The sequence below is a fragment of the Balaenoptera physalus genome, assembly GCF_965194825.1.
Source record: "Balaenoptera physalus genome assembly, chromosome: 16".
NCBI classification, from domain to species: Eukaryota; Metazoa; Chordata; class Mammalia; order Artiodactyla; family Balaenopteridae; genus Balaenoptera; species Balaenoptera physalus.
This window is the reverse complement of record NC_138898.1, coordinates 14,070,240-14,091,098: the sequence shown is the minus strand read 5'-3', so window position 1 is coordinate 14,091,098 and position 20,859 is coordinate 14,070,240. Positions and strand designations below refer to the sequence as shown.

At 45.5% G+C, this 20,859-nt stretch overlaps 1 protein-coding gene across 3 annotated transcripts in view; it reads left to right on the top strand.

Annotated features, from left to right (window-relative positions):
- EYA2 (EYA transcriptional coactivator and phosphatase 2) overlaps positions 1-20,859 on the top strand; it is a 291,980-nt gene that overhangs the window by 30,739 nt on the left and 240,382 nt on the right. Inside the window, exon 1 of one of the 3 annotated variants that reach the window (XM_082431406.1) lies at positions 2,716-2,847. The exons of 1 other annotated variant lie outside the window; for it this stretch is intronic. The gene's annotated coding sequence lies outside the window, so the exon portion shown is untranslated. Of the gene's footprint in view, positions 1-2,715; positions 2,848-20,859 lie in introns of those variants that run through there. One more of the 3 variants, XM_082431408.1, reaches the window with a different exon arrangement.

Sequence of the window (20,859 nt, the reverse complement as noted above, 5' to 3'; positions counted from 1 at the left end):
CTGGTTTAATTGGTCTGGGGTAGGGCCTCCGCATGGGGATTTTTAAAAGCTCCCCTGGAGATTCTAATGTGCAAGCCAGGGTTGAGACCACTGCCCTAAGAGAAAGAAAAAAATAAAATTAATAAGCACCTGCCTCCTGTTTATCTCTCAGGGGGCCGTGGGGTGTGGCTGCGATTTATGAGATAATGGGCCAGATTCTGGTGAAGGAGTGAGAGGGCTTGAAGGAAACAGATTAACCCTTTGTATTCCATAGAGTACTCTTGGTTAATAAGTGTTCGTCAACGTTTTGCCCATGATCTGCAAGAAGAAACACATTTCACATCCTGACCCAGTACACACACACACAGAGTCTTACTCTGATTTCATGCAATTCACTTGGTGTTTTCTATTCCAGTCTATTCCATTATTTTCCTTTAGAAAAAAAAAGCCTGCTTACTGCCACTGTTTAAACAATATTCTATGAAGGCTCATGGGCCCAGATAAATTAAACACCTCTGGAGAGCATTAAGATGGTCAGTTTATAATGACTGAGAGCTTTTTGCAAAGCTGCTATGGGAAGTGAAGTTTGTACAGTTGAGCAATTGCTTATGCCAGCTACAGTCACAGTAGAAAGTGTTTCAGGAGCATGATCTCAGCAAACTGTGCTGATAATAATACAAGGTGGGTACTGTTATCTCCAGTTTAGAGATGAGAAAGTCAACGCTAAGTACGTACATATGTCCTGCAGCTAGGAAGCAGAAGAGTTATCTTCATCCAGGAGCAGCAGATCTAACCTCACCCTCCTTGCGGGAGGAGAATAAGTGTGCTCACTGAATACATTTGCTTGCCTGAAGTTTGGGGAGCAAAAGGGGATGGAATAAGCTTTGACCAGAGGTGGCTCCCAGTAGAGCGGGGCCTGCTGTTTATACAACTTGGGGGCCTTATTTAAGAAAAAGAATACGAAATTATGAGTCCAAAATTAGGTACAAAATGAATAGTTCTTTGAATTAAGAAATCACAACAAATGCATATTTTAAGAAGCTGAAAAATACCACAGATTCCCAACTCAACTTCCCCTCGGCTGGATCCCCAAAATGCCAGCGACCACTCCCATACCACCCTACTCAAGGTCAAGCGCTCCAGTGGGGAATCAGAGTGGAGAGTGATGGTGGTCTCTGCTGGTTGCCACTAACTATGAAAAGCAAACGACTTTTGTAAATTCTACATGAACAAGTGACCCCGTGAATGCATTTCTAGGTCCCTGTCAGGGCCTTAGAAAGAGACGCGTCAAGTGAGGGGCCCAAGAGCTTAAGTTTCACTGGCTTCCCAGTAACCCCACAAGTGGAGTTGACGGCTCTATATTATATCTCTAGAGCAAGGGCTTTGGAGACAGCTGTACCTGAACTTCAGCCCTGGCTCAGACACTTTCTGCCTTCTTTGAGCTAAGACTTGATCATTTGTAAAAACGGGCATGCTGGCAGCATCTACCTTCCAGTCTCTTTGGGGGACCAGAGGAGATAAGAAGGGTCCCGCAAACTAGATGAGCTTAGAGCAGCCAGATTTAGCAAAGAAAAATATAGGACATCCAGTTAAACTGAAATTTCAGAGAAAAGTGAATACTTTTTTAGTATAAGTATGTATCACCTAGGACATACTTATTCTAAAAGTTATTCCTTGTTTTTCTGTAATTCACATTTATCTGGGTACCCTGTATTTCTTGAGCTTAACAAATGGCAGTGGTTGACACTGTTTTCGGACTGAGGCATCCGAGTGTTCCATAACAGGGCTTCATAAATATTAGAAAGTGTGTGAGAGGGAGAAAAATGCTGCATAGACTCTGTTCACAACAGTTTATTATGGGGAAGACTGAAACAGGTGGCCAGGAGAGGATGAAGCAAGTGGGGTGCCTTAATTTGAGGGTATGTGTGGAGGGGGTTATACCACTGACTTTGGGTAAGCCAATTAAGTTCTTGGGACTTCAGTTTCCCCTACCTGTAAAATGGGTGAAAGGAGATTCTTGAACTCTCCTCCTGCAGATATAACCAGAAATGGCACTTTCTCATCATACAAATGTCGCCTCCTCAGAGAGGTCCTCCCTGACTACTCCAGCCAAGATTACTGTTCCCTTGCCCCAGAACGTAATTTTCCCCCTCCATAATAATGATAACTTTATGAAGTTGTCTTGATTCTTTACTTGATTGTTTGTTTACGGTCTGTCTCCCCATGTGAGAATAAGTTCCGGGAAGGCACAAAACTAGTCTGTCTTGTTCTAGCTGAATCTCCGAGGAGCTGTACCCGGCGCAGTAGATATTCCATATATGTTGAATGAATGAATGAATGAATAGGTGGCTGAATGAATGAATTCAGTGTCACCCTTGAGGTCCCTTCCAAGCAGGCTTTCTCTTCTCGGGGGCCATGCCTGGGTTGCAGAGGGAGGAGGTGTGGGTGTCGGTGGGTGGGGAGGAGGCTGGGCCCTCGCCTCCTCTAGGACCGGCTGGAGCTAGCGCGTCCGGCTGGGCGGCAGGCGCAGAGAACAGCGCGGAGGCAGCTGCAGGGCCGCAGCGCCGCGCCGCGCGTCCAGCCGCCGGGGGTGTGCGCCCGCGCAGCCCGGCGTCGCGCCTCGGCGCCCCCACGCGCCCACGCCGCGGCGCGGGGACCCGGGCGGGGGCAGAGGGAGGGCCCGGCCGAGGGAGGGGAAGGGGCCGGTCCTCCACGCGCAGGCAGCGGCCGCGGCAGCCCAGGAGGCGGAGGCAACGGCGGCAGCGGAGGTAGCAACGTGCCCGCCGCAGTCAGCCCCGCCGCGTCCGACCCGCGCCCGCCCGGCCGCCGGCACCGCACCGCGCCGGGGCGCCCTCTCCACTGCGCGCGGTGAGTACCAACCGCGGCGCCCAGCCCGGGCCGCCCGCCGCGATTCGCCGGGCCGGGGTTGACCCGAACCCCCTGGCCTGGGGCGTCTCTCCCGCACTCGGCCAGCCGGGGCCTCCGCAGCTGTCGGGGCGCCCGGGGCTCCCAGGGCGCCTCAGGCACAAGGGCAGCGGGGACAGCGGGCAGATCCTGTCTCGGGAAAGTCTGTCCTGGGCTCCAGGCCTCAGTTTCCCCGTGCGCCCGGGAGGCGACGACCCTGAAATTTGCACCCCCGCGCGCGGGACAAGTGCATAGAGCGCAGGCGGTGTAGACTCGCCTGGGTCCTCCGCGTTTGGTTCGTTTTATGGCCCGGGTGGCTCGCGATGAGGGGCGCTCCCCTAACCGGACCAAGAGGCGCCGGGAGCCAAACTCACGCCCTCGGGCGCTGGTTATGGGGTAACTGTGGAGCAAATGGCTGGAATTCCCGGGATGGGGCTGGAATGGCCCACTGAGCCTTTTTTCTAGCTGCATTTCTTTTTTTAAAGTCCGTTTGCGCTTGGCCCGCGCTGGTCCAGCTCTCCCGGCTTTGTACCGGAACCCGCGTCCTGGCGCTGGCTGAAGTTGGAGTTGAAACTTGGAACATCAAAAGGATGTTTAGAAGGAAGCGAGGGTTTTGTTGTAATGGGACAAAGCGGAGAATTGAATGGTTTTTTAGCCTTGCAGCCTGGAGGTTAAACGGCCGTGCTGGCCCTTAAATATATTCCCTGCCCCCAAGCAAATAGGTTATAAACTCAAGGAATATTAGGACAGCTTGACAGGGCAAAACATTCGCATCACAAAATCCTCAGTGCGCAAAATCCTCAGCTGCTGAAAGTGAAGCGCTCTGACGGGTGAGGGGTTCCTACTTCCCCTAAACGAAGCCTCGCCTGGGCTAAGAGTTGACAGCGAGCGTACGCGTTGCTGCGTTGCGAATGCTCTTTAAAAAGCAAGACTGATGCCGCGTTTTTGATGGATACCGTTTTCTTTTCTCCCCCCTTTCCCCGAAATGCAACGTAATCTTCAGAATTACTTTTATATATGTATATATAAGGTTGAGGTAGATATAAATCACCCGTGGTGGAGGTACTTTTTAATTACGAGGTGCAGTGAAATGAGTGAACATCGGAGTTGGGTGTTGTGGGCAAGTCAGAGCGGAGGTGTAATGATTTACAAACATCAGGTGAGAATCTGAGTGCTGAATTGGGTTTGAGTTAGGGAGCTCCCTTCCAAAGGAAATTATAACCAGCGGACAATTGTGTTTCAAACCGAATCTGTTAATTTCGCGAGCTCTGTCTTGCTTGAGTAAAATTTCTACTAGCAGAGTATGAGCTTAGTAGCCGCTTTACCAGCCTATGGCCCTTTTGGGGGCGGGGGGATAGAAGGAGGACCTCCTTTTTAAAATAATGTTTGTGAAAAAATCTTTCAGGCAACTTTACCCAAGAAAGTTTCTTTCTTTTTTTTTTTTTTTTTGACTTTTCTCTCCCCATCACCTTAAGCATCTTAAACTTTATACTTCTTTGCATTTAGACATCCTCAGACTAGGAAAAGTTAATAAGTAATTTATATAACAAATGGTGACCGTTTGAATCTTGCTTTAGAGTAAGCATAAAATCACATTTGTATTCCAGGTCTCCTCGCCTTTTGAGGAAATTCTAAATTTTGCGATTTCGACCCAGGTGGCTAGATCTGAAAGGACTTGAACTTTGAAAAAAGCAGTTCATGTGTCCCATACCAAGTTAGTTAGTAGCTCCATTCTTATAACTTTAGCTTCACGATATGATTAACTATTTTACCTGAAAGGTCTTGGCATTTTTCCTGTCTTGAAATAGCTCACCTAGTATAGTGGCCGCGGGTATGAGAATATTCTATAAACACATACATCTTTCCTAATATGAAATAACTAAAGGAAATACAACAAAATGTCGTTATCCCAATATTTTGAGATTAAAAAAAAACAGATGATTTAATCACTGGAGTTTTAGAATCTTCTTTTTATGCCTTTTGTGTTGTATTAAACACATCATAAAGAAATATGATTTGTTGACTTGTTATAGGATTACCATTTGGCAAAAACACCCAAGACATGCTGTTTCAAATAGGCGGTATTACTTCTGGTTTAAATTGTATGTAAGAGATCACAAGCCTTGTTCCAGACGGATAAATTGATAAAATGCTAGCTGCTGTTGGGAAAGCAAAATAGTCCTCGGCAAAAAAAAAAAAACGGCAATGTAGCTAAGTATATTTTGAATTAGGTTGAGCTGGCTACTGAGACCCCGGGCAGTTTGAAAAAAGGTATCCACAATCCAGGCACGTCCACTTTAAGACGTTTTGGGTTCCCCCAGGACAAGAAGACTCCTTTCCCACAAAGAAGAAACCGTTTCCTTATTTTTTCAGTTACTTTTCCAAAGATAACTTGTGTCAGGCGCAGGAGACCAGAGTTATGCCGAAAGCCAACCTAACCAGCTCTGAAACGAGGACTCATTCTTACTCCTTCCACCAGATGTTTTCTAGGTGTCCTCAGCTGGAATGCCCAGTTTGAAACTAATTAGGCCAGCAATAAACTCCTTGTACAATAAAATCGCAGGCCGTGATGGTGCATTAGTGGGGCTCCTAGCAGCTCATGACAGATGCCTCTCTCTCTCTCTCTCTCTCTCTCTCTCTCTCTCTCTCTCTCTCTCTCTCTCTCTCTCTCTCTCTCTCTCTCTCGGCAGAAAGAGCCCATGGCTGTCAGGAAAAAATGAAGGGAGTGGAGGTATCTTGCTTAGATTTTTGCCTGGCCCTCAATATCCAAGCACACCACACACAGCGCATTATCTTCTCCAAGGAGATGCATTGTAACAGGCGTTGAGTTTTGTCTTTGTGGGACAGGCCTGCTTAGCATAAAAATGCTTGGGGAAGAAGTAAAACCATAAGTATTAGGCAGTGGCCACAGGTCTGAGGTGTAGTGTTGAGTGTTGGAGTGTTGAGTGTGTGTGGGTGTAGACTGGGTGGAAAGGCTTCCTCTCCACTAGGCACAGGTAAAATGCAAGGCTCTCCGGCCTGACATCAGCTCCTTCTGGGAGAGGATAACTTTCTCCCCCTAAGATTTTTTACCTCGTTCTCCTGATGTAGTTCTCCTTATCTGGGGGGTTTGTGGAGGTGAAGTGGCTGGTTATTCAGTTACCTCCAAAGGCTGAACCTTCTGACTCTTGCCAAGACTGGGTTTTGTTGATGGAAGGAAACTTTTTTTCCTAGCTATCTGCTCTGAAAAAGGAGTCGGTGGACTTGGATCAAAAGGAATCTCTTTACAGAGAATTAACCCCAGAGTTGAGAAAACATGGCCTGTTGACAGAAAACACACACATACACTCACTCTCCCCACAAGGCCTTGCTCACTCCCCATCTTCCTCCCTGACCCCCCATCCCCCAGTGTCATAACAGCCTTCGGAATGGCCCACTTTTTGTCCCCCTACCGTTTGTGGCTGTTCAAACAGTCCCAAACATACAAAACAAAAAGAAGGCTCCGGTAGGGAAACAATTAGCAGAGAATTAGCTGGAGACAATGCTTCATCTTCTTATTTGAAGATCGTAACTGGCCTAATGGTGTTTAACTAACACCTCTTCTAATCCGAGGATAAACCCCCTCAATCAGGTGACAAATACTTGAAATGACTGTCTCAGACCCACTGTCTTGCTGTAAAGGAATCAGAGGGGCCAAGACTAGTTCTTTGTTGCGTGTGATTTAAAATCAGTTTCAAGATACGAGAGTACCTGCCAGGTAGATTGAGAGGAAGAGGACGAAGAAAGCCACAGGCTTTAAATTTTTTTTTTTTTTTTTTGCTGCTTTTTTTTCTTTCTTTTTGCTCACTTTCATTCTGTTGGTGCCTTTGCCATGTCTCTCTGCTTAAATTATATCCGTGTATTTAATAATGATGAAAAATAGCTGAGCATTTACATGCCAGGCCTGAAATTAGCTCTTGACTTGTATTTTCAGGATGGCTCGCACAACAACATTTTGAGTTAGGTATCGCTATTATTTTTTTTTTTACTATTACTATTATTATTTTCCCAACTTTGTTAACAAAGAAACTGAGTCACAAGTCAAATGACTTACAAGAGGCTGAAGAGTGAATGAGGCCAGAATCTAGGCCTTTAGCCCTCTGCCGACGGGGCTATGAAAACCTTGCCTCAGAGAACATTTCTGCTCTCGTTTCCCTTGGAGAGAGATGCTGTATTTGGATAGTTTTAAATGCGCTGAACACGATTATTTTCTGACTCTACCCTGATGTTTTTTGCTGTTGTCTTAGACGGCAGAAAAATCATATTAAGTATTTAGAAAACACAAATCTGGACTCTGGTGAGTCATGATATTTAGAAGGTTGTACATGGTTATGTAAAGGGAAAAGAAAACGACTATTTACAAGGGCTAATTTGATTTGTTCCTTCAATACTATAACGCCACCCATTTTAGTTCCTAAAAAGAGTCAATAAATTTACCGGCAGTGGCAAGGCCCTAAAATGTTACGGTAGGCTGTCCAAATCCAGTTTACCGGAAGGTGCTGGATCGCTATGGGTGGGTTGTTGCTTGGGGGTTAGATTATAAACATTTGGAGAGCAAAGAATAATTTGGAACAGGTGGTCCCAAGAGTCAGGTAACTGGAACGATTTATCTTTGCCACTTTGAAGGTTAGGGGAGGCTGGAGGTTGCCTGAATCTGGGACAGGCGGCCCGAGGGTCGGGGAGGGCTGGGAGGGCCCCCACTTTGGGATGAAGCCTAGAGGGATGGATGAGGGCGTCTCTGCACACAGACCCAGGTCTGTAGAAAGCAGGGCTTCGTCATTCCTGTCATCACCCATCTGATGATACTAGTGAGGGCGCAGATGTAGCTGCTGGTGCTGTTTTGCAAAGGCTGCCTCTGCCTTCGTATGTATGCAGAAATTTAAAACAGGAGCTCAGAGAAACAGACAGCCAAGGGAGACAGGTTTACTTCTCACCAGTTTTGAGAATGTGCACATGGCCGATTGTCTTTGCCCCGTAATGTCCATTTAGACATATTTTAAAATGAACCAAGGATTTAAAAGGGGCCAGAAATTATTTTGTCACTTAGTCTCCACAGTAGTGTGTCAATAACGTGAAAACGGGTTGTGATTTCAATGGCACTGGATTTTTTTCCCCCTCTGGTTTCCTTTTGAAGATCTAGTAAAGTTAGATTTTAAAAATCTGTGCATTCCCAAATTTAACATATCCGTACATATCTACTCACAATCATTCTGAGGAGAATTGTCAGCTCTCTGTGATTTTAACTAAAGGAAAAAATGATAAAATCGACATTTTTCCCCCCAAAGAATGAGGAACTGGAGGGTTTGACTACTGTCTGAAGACAGCAACTTACTTTTGTCTCGCATCAGCTGAATCTGTTAGCTCCCCTTTCTTTTCTGTTCATCTCCCAAGAATGGTCTTTCATAGCTGAAATGTACAGTATATTAGCCAAAAGATGTTTTAATTTTGCAAAGAAAAATCATGCCAGAGACGGCCGAGTCTGTTTCAACCATTATTGTTTCTGTAGCATGCATACTTTGGGTTTCATGGTAAGATGTGGTTTGCCAAGAAAGAAAATTACAGCAAGAAACTATGTTGAAAACATATACACTTCTGATTGAGAAATGGGAAAAACACGGAAAAATTCCACACGGTAATTGCTTTAACGTGAGTTTTAAATGTCATTGTTTGACTTATGTCAAAAAGTCCCTCTTAGCTAATTCTCACATATGCTGTTACCAAATATCTCACCTTAAAAATGGCAAATGTGGGGCTTAACTCTGATGATCTTGAGGCTTTCAGAGATAGCCGTAGTCGTAGTGGAAACATTCCAAATTTTTAGATTGTGCAGGCTGAGTTTTTTTTTAAGGTTACTTAGATATCGATTTTATTTTCTTGACCCAAAATAAGAAAACACGGGGAATTCTCAAAAGCTTTTTACAGGCTGCTATTATGAGAAGAGAAGCCAAACCAACATGTATTAGGTCATGAGTTTGAAGTGCATAAATAAGCCCTTGAAGGTCACCAAAACAGGGCGAAAACCACCAGTTCTCCTCACCTCGGCCAAGTCAAATTCCTGCCTGTTTGACGTGTTTGATTCAAGTGGACACAGAAAGGGGGTTTCTGAGTCCACGGTTGAAAGATCTCGATTTGATTTGGGTTCCAAAGATGTTCTTGGGGTAAAGCGAGATGGGAGGGCTGGAATTCCCATCTCCTTCGGATCACTCCCTCTCAGGCTCCACTGAAAAAGCAGGTTCCGGGGCGCCCCTTCCTCCAAAGGAGATGTTTCTTTCCTCTTGTTTGGATATGCAGAAGCCAAAGGTCAAAAATGGCTTGCATTCCTTCTGGTCAATTTCTTCACCTCCCATCCCCTTCCTGTAGTAACTTAGTGGTTAAGGTGTTAGTAGTTTCCAGAACAATTTTTTTGTTCCTGGGAACACATATGTGTTTTTCTGGCATGTGGGGTGCAACGTGTAAGTACAAACTTTTAGGTCTTCGTTAATGGGCAGCTCCCCGAAATGCGGAGAATGTCCGCTGCATCCCCGAGTTTGGTATCAACCCCAGTGCTGATGGAAATTCCACGCAGGGAGGAAACCTCCTCATAGGAAAGACAGAAAGGGTATCGCTGCAAAAAAGATTGTTTCCTTTTGTGGGTGTGTATTATTTGCACGTATGGGGACTTTTGTTTCATGGTGTTCTAGAAACACTTGTCTCCCCAGCAAAGGTCTGAATGCCCTTCCCAGTTGGGAAGGGGGTGGGGGGGGGAGGAGCACAGGGGGCAGATTCCTGCACCTCTGGCCTTTTGTGCGACTGGTACAGTAGAGGGAAGCGGTGACTCGCGGCTTGGAAGGTGTCATGTGGCATAACAAGTTGTGACTTGCCGCTTGTGTTGTAAACAAAGTTTTGGCCCCATCCAGCCGTGAAAAAGAATGGAGCCGAGAAGATTATTCACCTCTGGTCTGTGACGGGCCACCGGGGCTCTCTGGTGTTCTCCTCATGCTAAAGAGACCATACTCCCCGGAGACTTTAATTTTGGAGTGTGGAGGGAAGGGGGGTGGGAGGGAGAAAGAATGTCTTAAACACAGCAAATGTCTGAAACGCTCCGAATGTCTTCAGCATTGCTCTGGCACCCACAAGAAAGACAAAGTGATAAAAGGACACAGAAGCAGGCTTTTGGGGGGATGGGGGGGTGAGCAGAGAGATGAGGGGACTTGCTAGTGGTTTGATCTAGAGTGGAGAGTTTTCTGACACCTCGGGAGCTCTGGAATGCCTTGCTGAGTGTCTTTAGGAAACTGATTTGGAAATGTCTTTCCCTGCAGTTTTGCTGGCGTATCTTTGTGCCTATTTTTAGTGAATTGTTTTTTTGTTTTGTTTTTTAAAAAGAAACAAGGTTTGTTTGAGAATAACGAGTGGCCCATAGTTATTGAACACTTATTATGTGCCAGGCACTGTGCAAAGCAAACACTTATATTTCTGACTCCAAATAGCCTTAGATGGAATGTGATATTATTATCACCCCTATTTTACAGATGCGAAAATTGAATCTCATGGAGAAGTAAGTCGTCCAAGGTTATATGGCTCATGTCAGAACCAGGATTGAACCCAGTTTTGATTCCTAACCACTAGGATATCCAGCCTCCACGCCCACCCCACCCCACGCCTGCTCATGTAACGAGAGCTACGTTTTCTCTACATGTCTGCCCTGGAGAGCTAGATTTTAAAGTCAGTCTCCAATCGTTTTGCTTGGAGGATATTAAGTGATGGTCAGGTATAAAAGTTGGGTTCAAAATAAGAGACATCACCTGATTCTCACAGAACCTTGAGCCTGTCCTTGTAGAATAACTAAAGTTTAGAGTTGAAATCTGTTGAAATGATGGCTGCATCACTGCAGCTAGCCGGTCTAAGCTATTGTCTGTGGCCCCTTCTGTGCTAGCAGAGTTGAGTAGTTACTATAGGGACTGCATGGCCTTCTATAGAATGTTTGCTGACCCCTGAGCTATTGCAATCTGACAAGACAGATTTTGTTGACAGGAAGATCATGCGCTTGGGACATTACATATACCATTTCACTGATTTATTATTTATTGAGTGCCTCCTACGTGCCTCACGTGTTGCATGGTGATGGGGGAAAGTTCCAAATGCATTCATTCTTTCCCTCATTTATTCAGCATTATTTACTGAGCTGTGTTCTAGGCATTGGGCTAATTGCGACCCAAAGGCAAGAAGGACCCAATCTGTCACCTCTGATGGCAGGATCCCAGGGTGTTTTCACCAATAGCACCCTGCCTCTTCTTTCCCCTTGAGGTTTCAGGGGGCAGAGATAAGACTTCTTGAGCTTTCTAATATTCAAGCAGAAGGATGGAGAGAAAGACCCAACTTTGCAGACTCTTATTCAAAGAAGCCATGCCCAACTTGATAAGAGCAGTACACTGGCTTCTGTGACTAGTGTCGGACAATGCCCATGGCCAGCTGTGTCGGACAATGCCCATGGCTTACTCCCTGCCTCAGACAGACAATGACCTTCTGCTTCCCTTAAGAGGTGGTGGGGAGAACAGGTAGGAAAAGGGAGAATCTTTCCAAATTCAAGCCTTGGCTCTGACTTACAGCCTAGAGATTAAGAGCATGAGCCTCTAAGATTTGTGAGCCAGGAGCCAGGCTGCTTGGGTTCAAATCCTTGCTCAGCATTAACCAACTATTTAGTTTTAGGCAAGTTACCTAACTTTTATGTGCCTCGGTTTCTTCACCTGTAATACAGGGTGGTTATCATGGAGATCAAGCTAATAAATATAAAGTGTTTGCAATAGTACATGGCAAATAGTACGAGCTATATCAGAGTCGGCTACAGTATTATTGTTGTTATTATTATTATTATTTAAGCTTAAATGTATTATTTACAAACTTACATGACCCTAAGCTCTCTGAGTCTCAGTTTCCCCTCTGTAAAATGGGGATGATGATAATAATGACAATAATAACTGCTTCAAAAGGCCATTGTGACAATTTAAATGAGGCAGTACATGTAAAACACTTTGCTTTGCTACAGTGCCTGCCCACATTGAATGCTCAGTAAGCCAGCTATTATGCTCAAGCCAGCTGTCATTACGTTTGAGGTTATAGGGAATTACATACTGGGCCAATGATGTGCCTTTAAGCTATTGGTCAATGGAGTCCTTTTTCAGCATCAAGAGAATGTAGGGCAGTGGTTAATAACACAGACCCTGAACTCAGACAGTTTGGTCTGAACCGTAAGTCCATCACTCACTAACTATGCTGTCTCGGGTTGGGGACTGAGCCCCACTCAACTTCCCAAACAGTAGAGGCAACGGTCGCTGTACGTTAGGAGGTTGTGAGGGTTGAAAGAGGTAGCAGGGTGTCTGGCACATAGTAAGCCCTCAATAAATGCTTGTATTATTATCACACCCACTCCTTGCCTCACTCCCACCCCCAGGAAAGCACTGAACATTAGTAAATTTTAATTTGAAAATAAAAGAACACATTTTAAAACTGCCAAACAGATTTAAAATTATATTCATTAAACAAAATTAAAATATTCTATTAAAGCCAGACTTTGGGCTCAGACCAAATTTTTATAACCCAAGCTTAAAGGCCAAGGAGTCCCCCAGCCACAATGGGGACATTGTGATTGAACTTGAGACTTCAACGCTGCTATTGAGTGGTCTTTGAAATGCACGCACGTTTCCCCGTTAAAATGAAAGGGAAGTCGTGGGAAGAAAAAAAATGAGGTTCTTGCTCACCCCAACAAACCTTAATGAATTGAAAAAGAAAAGCAAAAGATTACTCATTTTTCTTCTGCTACCTTATCCTGCCAAAGACGCATGGCCCCCTCCTAACTCCAGCTTTGAAAGGTACCTGCTCAGAACGTTCCGGATCTGATATGCTCTACCAGCTAAGCTAGTATAAATTCTGGTCTTCATCAGGTTTTATAGATGGTGGTATATGAGTGAGAGCTGAGACCTGAGAGCTCAGCTGCTGGTTCAAATCCCAGCTCTGTCTCCCCTAACTATGCCTCAGTTTCCATATCATAGAACAGAGATAAAATATCTACTGCATAGGGTTGTAGTGAGAGGATGTAAGAGTTAGCTATCCCTATTGATGGTTTTTTAAAATCATTTTTAAAAATTGAAGTTATTATACAATAATAATATAGTTAATATAGTGATATATTTAACTATATATTATAGTAATAATAATACAGTTAATTTACAATGTTGAATTGTTTCAGGTGTACAGCAAAGTGATTCAGTTATACATATATATACATATATATATATATATATATATATTCTTTTTCAGATTCTTTTCCATTATATGTTATTACAAGATATTGACTGTAGTTCCCTGTGCTACCTTGTGCTGTTATCTAATGAATGAAACTTCCCCAGACTTTTGGGACTTTGAAGAATTAAAGGCATACAGGTATGCCTTTATCTGAGAATTTTGAATCAAAATAATCTCAATATTCAGGGAGGGGAATTGGAGAGGGAAGAAGTGGATTTTAAAATCTCTCACAGGAGTTATGATATGCCAGACACTTTCACCAAGCTCATTTAATCCTCTCCAAAAAAAAAAAAAAAAAACCCATGACATATGTGTGTTCGATTAACAAATGGGAAAACTGAGGCTTGCACAGGTCAAGTAGCTGCCCGATGACATTCCAGGTCTCTCTGACCCAAAGCACAGGCTGGTTCTACCACGTGACCTGCAGCCCTCCTAGGACAAGGGCGCAGACAATCCCAGAGACTTCTCTGTGACCCACTGAGCTTTATTGACGGTCTCTTCTTACCTTTCAACAGCATCCTTCATCCTCAGTGAGCCCGTTTTTGTGGGCTTTCCATTGAGAATGAATGGACTTCTTCTAAAACAACAATGGAAAAAGGAATGGCGGTGGATCATGACATCCTTCTCTAGGTGACATTTCTTAAGAACCTCTGGCATTCCTTGCCAACCAGTGGGGGGCATGACCTCCTCCTCAGACCAGGCTAGGTCCTTGGCTGTGATGTGGGGCCCAAAGGCAGAGATGAGGGAGGTTGGGCAGCTGATGGGGAGCGCATGGAATGGACTCCCCACTCCACCACCTACCGGCTGTGTGACATTGGGCAGAGGACTCGGGCTCTCTGAGCCCCAGACTCTTCCCCAGTTCTTGGGGCAGATGCCATCCATATTAGGTTTGTTAGAGAGCTTCAATACAGTGATGGATGGGAACATGGCCTGCTCTTTCAGAGAGTGTCGGTTCTTACTTGCACCACCCCCAAAAGTACTCAAAGAAAAGAGTGAAAGTGAAGCTTACTTGCCTGGGGAATGTTCCTTCCTGTTCTCCAGGTAGCGGCAGTCTTGGGATTTCACACGTTCTGGAAGAATCTACTAGTCTCTAAAGGGCAATCTTCTTTTTAATGGGGGGATGTACCCTTTCCATATTAACTTACAACATGCATGAATTTTTTTCTTTAGAGTTCTGTCTTTATCTTATTATGTGTTTGGAAAAGATATAGCAAGCATTTCAGACAAATGGTTTCACATGTTTTTAACTGCGTAAGACAAAAACGGTTTAAAAATCAAGTCCACCAGGTAATTATAGCAAAAGCGGCATCCGGGTATGGCAGGATTCATGAATGAAGAAAGAGAAACACGCATCTGAATGTGTGAAATTTTCCCCGAGATCTCTTCATTTAAATGAAATCCTTTATTCCTAAAGCTTGTCCCTGCAAGCTGCTTACAGCAAATGCCTCAAATAACAGAATTTTCTGCTAACCAGAATTGCAGTTCTGCGCTCAGTTTTCAGGGGAATAAAGTGAAACAGATGAGTCTGTCAAGAATGTCGGTAAAGTCATCTCAGAGCATGTGTCTGGACACATTCAGTCTGTGTCTTACATCTTTGGAAGAGGAATGGCTGGCCTTTGGATGAATATGATGCTAATTAAAATGACCTCTGCGTGCTTACTCGATGACAGGATCTGTTCTGATTGAGTATAGGGATCAACTGACTTATTCCTCACAACAATTCTATGAAGGAAGTCTATTACTCTTCATATTTTCAGGAGGAAAGTAAGGAACAGAGAGGTTAAGTGACTTGCTCGAGGTCACACAGCAAGTAAGGAGTAGAGCCAGGCTTTGTATGCAGATGGTTCTAGAGGTTGTCTTCATAACCCCTGCACTCCCTGCCTCCTTAACTACTATAGAAGGAATTAAATTTTCCTTCTCTTTGACCTTCACTTAACTGGACAATTAATTAGGGACAGGCATGAGAGGGAAACAAAGGGACCATCAGTCTTAATTGTAATTTTTCAGTATTTTACGAGGATGTATTGGTGTATTCTATCAGCCTCAGGTGCAGCATAATACAGGGGTTAAGAGCCAGTCTGTCCAAGTCTACTACTTACTATCCTCATGACCTTGGGTTTACTTAAGTTCTTCTAACGTCAGTTTCCCCACTTAGGAAGTGAGGATCATGAATCTACATCATCAGAGTTAACAACTATGACCTGCATAGAAGGGCATCTGATACACATCTGATTGTCCAATACCGTTTATTACCTGTTGGAGCAAAAGTAACTATGGAAATCATATCTCACGGTGGGGCACTGTTGCAGTTGGGTACAGTTTGGAGTGGAAGAGAAGGGAAATTCCCAGGGGTGCGGGGCTCGAGCTGGAAAACGGCTCAGGTTTTTCCAGATAAGGTCAGAGACACTGTCTTTCCTCGTCCCCACGTGAGAAGTTGCAGAGACAAGTCCGCAGCAGGCAGCCTGGAACGCCCAGCCCTCCGGGATTAAAATCTGTGCGGATGAGGACACCGCGGCCCCCGGGGGCGGGACTTGCCTGTCACGTGACCAGTGCCTGGCAGAGCGGACCCCCCCTTCCCCCCACCTCCCAGGAAGAGTTGGACTTTGGGCAGCACGGGTCAGAGGCAGAGAAGAATGCTTCCAAAAATCCTTGCCCGCTTGTCTGTGCAAACTCAAACGCCGTGGTAGCCTCTGATTTCATTTTTCTTCTTATTCCCTTTCTTCTGTTGTGGAAAATGTGCTTTTCTCCAGAAGCCACTGCTGGATTTTCAGTGACCAGGTGTGCAGACTATCTGGGTTTGCCTCCTTTCGCCTTTCTCCTCCACTTCAGCCCCCCTCCATTTCCTCTTGAATGCAGAAAACGGAATTTCATTCATTCATTCAAAAATATGTACTGAGCACCAGCTGTGTACCAGGACCTACTCTGGACACGAGAAATACAGTAGAGAACAGAAGCAACCAAAATCTACTCCTTCATGGAGCTGCAGTTGAGTGGGGAAAGACCAAAGATAAAAACCTAAATGTGTAAAGTACACAGAATGTCAGATGGTCATGAGTCTGTGGGGAAAAATCAAGAGAAGGTGGATAGAAAGTGCAGGGGGGAGGGGGGCAGGGGAGGGCTCTCTGAGCAGGCGGCCTCTGAGCACAGAGCTGGAGTGAGTGAGCTCTGCCCATATCTGGGGAAGAATATTCTAGAAAGAAGAAACAGCAAGGGCAAAAGCCCTCAGATGGGAGCCACCTGGAGGCCAGTGCAGCTGGGGCCAGTAAGCAGGGGGCTGGCGGAGATGAAATCATGGTGGAGGGGCCCCATCAGGTAGAGCCATTCTGTGTCAATCAGACATGTCTGAAGTCAATAGTATCATAATTTTTAAATGACTTTTTAAAAGTACATAGGATCTAAATCTGAAATCAATCATTGCAAATTCAGATAGCCAGACAGGTAAGAAGTTAATGAAATGAGCAGGGTAATTAACCAGGGGGAATGCTGATTCCATATTGCCACGTGTTCTGATTTTTCAAAAGACACTGAAATCTGGACTTTTATGAGAAATGTCCTGATTTTAAAATCATCGTGAGGAACCACCAGCATGCAGGTGCAAGCTCGCAGTTTGAGACCTCTCTTCCAAACATCCCTGTAGACCCTGGGAGTCTAATTTCAGTGACAAGGCATTGAGCCTTTCTCTCATGCTCTCTTTTCTTTTCTTTTTACCAATTCCTGACCAGAAGGGTGCCAAGAGATGCTACCAATTGTTTCCAGGAAAAAGTAGGACTTGAATCTCATGAGGATGGGGGCTGAGACGTCGTCCAAGGAGCAATCAGTTTGCTTCATTTTCATGTCTTTCTCAAGACTTTTTCCTGATCACCCCTCATCATGGGTAATGACAAACATGGTCCAAATCCATCCTCTTTCGGGTTTCCATTAGTTTCATGATGATGATTATTTTGTCATCTGGGGTTGATTTAGGAGTGGTGAAATGTTTGCAGGTTTCGTAAATGGTTGTCAGCCACTGTTTAGAACGGCAGGGAACTTCTTGTGTTGTTCACATCGTAAGGACTGTGGTGATAGTTTCCAGTGGCTACAGACGTGAAAGGGGATAAAAGGAGGGGGGGCCTTGAAGGATTCCACACAAAGTGATTGGAAAATTGAGTAATTAGTCAGGGGTGGCGGGGCTGCGAGGGTGAGGAGAGGGTTCAAGAGCCCTAAAGACCTGGGACGCCCAGGCTGACAACACTGAATTCATAGTCTGCCTTCTCCACCCCAAAGCTGAGTCAAGCAAACACCCTGCCAAGGGCCCACAAAGCTGTCAAGATTCTTCTGGATGTAAGTAATAGAAAACTTACTTCTGAGTTGGTTTAAGTTAAACAGGAAATGTACTAACTCGGGGAAATGTAAAGTTCTGGGGCGATCTGGTTTCAGGTGTGGCTGGTTCAAGAGCTGAGACGTAGGTGATGCGCCCATCTTTTAATTAATCCCTGTTCAGGAGGATTCGGTACTTTGTCATGCACCACTTCTGGAACTTGGGATGGAGTGGGAGAGAGGTAGATTCCCAACTGAAGTCAGCAACATTGGCTGGAAGTGGGGGGTGGACTGGTTCCCTGTGGACCCCCAAACTTCAGCATAATGCACCTCTAGATATGCCTTGGCCACCCCTCTTCTACTGGGCTACAGTGCCATTTGTGAAATGTGTGGGTTTTCCAGGTGCTGTGCTACACTGTGTGTGTATCATCTCCTTTCTCCTCAAACACTCCTTTGAGGATGGCACTTTTAAGACGTGCTGCTATTCTCCCTCCCATGTGCTCTTTCCCACAGGCCTAGAGGATGACCTTTTATTTCAGGTAAGGGTGTTCAGAGAGGGTCATCTTTTTTCATGATGTCTTGTACAAAATTAGCGCTCAATGTTTGGGACACTCCACCCAGGCATGGGAGAGGCACTGGACTTCTGAGGAAAAGATAGAAATGCCTCAATATCACTTGGAGTGGCCAGAGTGACCCTGGCTAGACTGTGCTTATGTTTATGGCCCTCTGATGATCAGCCTGTGTTTCTTTTCCTCCTCCGAGCTTTGCCCTTCATTATTGCCTCCACTCCATTATTGCCTTTTTCCTGTTCCCTTTAGTGGCCCTGCAATAACATCTCATGCAATACAGAGGTTGCAAACTGGCAGCCAAAAGGCATTTTGTTTGGTCTGCAGAACATTTAAAATAGAAACTGGAGCCAACATTTGAAAATCTGGACATTCCACACAAAAATGAAGATTTCTGGCTTCCATTAAAAAATCAGAAGATCTGTCAACACTGTGCCCACATTTTCACAGGACTTCAATTGGCTGGAACTGGGAAATGACTGTCTCTTTTAGATGGATGGGTTCTCAGTTCAGCACAGTCCCCACCTCTCTCTGTTGTCTCCCTGACACTGGGGTTCAGGGTTAGTTGCCATTGACCATTGGGATGGTGCTGTTGGCTGTCCTATAGTAGATTTCAGAGGGAAGGAAGTCTTTCCTGTATCCAGGTCTTCATCAAAAGTGTGAAAATGAAGTATAAATCAAGTTGGTCGTTAGTATTAAGAAAAATGAGAAAGAGCATGTGTTTCGGGGTCAGTCAAGGTTTCTCAGCCTTGGCACTATTAACATTTGAGGTTGGACAGTTCTTTTTGTGGAGGTCTGTCCTTGCATTATAGGAGGGTATTTAACATGTCCATATATGGACCATACCCCTTTCAGAAGTAAATAGTTCCCTGGACTCCAGGCATCCACCACCAGTTTGGTAAGAAGAGTTACCGTAAGTGAAAACTGTTCTTCCTCTGAATTGCATGCTGGCGGGCCCAGCGTTGGCAGTAGAGGTTCTGAGTTGGCTGACTTGGGTTTAATCATAGGTGAACGTGCCAACCATTGAGGCCACTTGCGACGGCCTGTCTAAGATGTTATAGAAGGAATTCAGCGTGAATGAGAGGTTGAACCATCTTAAAGAGTCTTTGGAGAATTTCTTAACTTTCAGCTGAGAGAGGCCATTGTGGCTGCTACTTTCAAAAGGTTTGCAAACGGTAGGTTCTGCTACAGAGTGTGGACAGGCATCGAGCCTTGTTGGAGAGCAGAGGGAGGGACCAAATGATCTCTGGGTGTCTCTTCCAGCTCTGGTTCTGTGAGCTGCACCTCAAAGAGTGAATTTCCGCAAGACTGGTTTAGTATGTTGCCTGCTGCATTGCCGCAGCTCATAGTGATGGTCTGTGACGGAAACCCAGGGGAGCAGTGATGGTTGTCCAGGGAGGGAAATCAGCCTTCCCTAGGCCAGTACTGTGTACGATGTGGTGTGGAGGGTTTTGTTGATTTGCTTTGTTTTGTTTTGGCCTTTCACCAGTGCTCCAAATCCTATCCAGTGTCTGAAATAGTGTCCATGCTTAGGTTTCCCATACTAACAATAATAGGTGCCAGTCAGCCATTCAACACCTATTAATTGAACACCTGCTATGAGGCAGCCACTGTTCCAGGCACTTGGCAGGAAGCTGAGAGCAAAACCGACCAAGTCCTTGCTCTCATGGAGCTGTGTTTTTGGTGGAAGAGAGATGGATAATAACAAGAACACAAGCAAAAATACGTAGAGTGTGACACAGGGTATTAAGCGCTATGGAGAAAAATAAAGCGGGGAGGGAGGGAATAGGGAGTGCTGGGGTGCAGCAGGGAAGGGTGGTATTTTTAATTGAATTTTAATTTAAAATAAAGTGCTCAGTGCAGTGGCGTGCTGGGAAGTTGGCTCTCTGGAAATAAAAGGTCCTGACTTAACAACATTTGCCACTTCCCATGGTGTAAATACTCCCACCATGGCTGATTTCAAGCTCCTGTTGGTTTAATAACCAGCTCACGATAGTCACACAAATGTAACAGTCATTTCTTGCAGGCTGGTGCTGGCCGGCTCCAGCACGCCACTGGTGGGGAAGGCCTCACCGTAAACTCTCTGGCCAAAGAGCACGCACAGAAGACCTGAGTGGGATTATGCCTGGTGTGTTCAGGGATAGCCCAGAGCCCACTGTAGCTGGAACAGATAGGGGGAGACGGACAGGACATGTGGTCAGAGAGGTAGCCAGAGGCAGATGATGTAAGCATTTTAAGCCGTGGTTGGATTTTTGGCTTCTACTCTGAATGAAGTGGGAGCCCCTGGAGGGCTCCAAGCAGAAGAGAGACAGGATCCGATTTACATCTGGCAGAATCCCTCTGGCTGCCGTGAGAATGGGGGGCAAAGACAGAGCAAGTAAACCTGTTGGGAGACTGTTACAGCGAGAGATGATGGTGACTTGGACTAAGAGGGTAGCAGCAGGGCAGGGGTGGGGAGAAGTCGTTGGATTCTGTATGTATTTTGAAGGTGGAGCCAATGGGATTTGCTGACGGAATGGATCTGGGAAGGTTTTTGGCCTGAGCACCTGGGAGAATGGAGCCGATGTTTCCCGAGATGGGGAGACAAGGGGAGGAGCAGTTTGGGAAGGAAGGTTAGGAGCACCTTCTGTGAACCTAGCCTTGAGCAAGGGCTTAAATGCACACCTTCTCCTTCCGTGCTAACAAGTGGGTTCTTTGATTATCCCATTTTAGAGAGGATGTGACAGCGACTCAGAGAGGTTAAACAGCATGCCCCAAATAGCCCCGCTGGAACCTGGCCAGGCCAGAACTACCTCCTGCCCCGCCACCACCTCCCAGC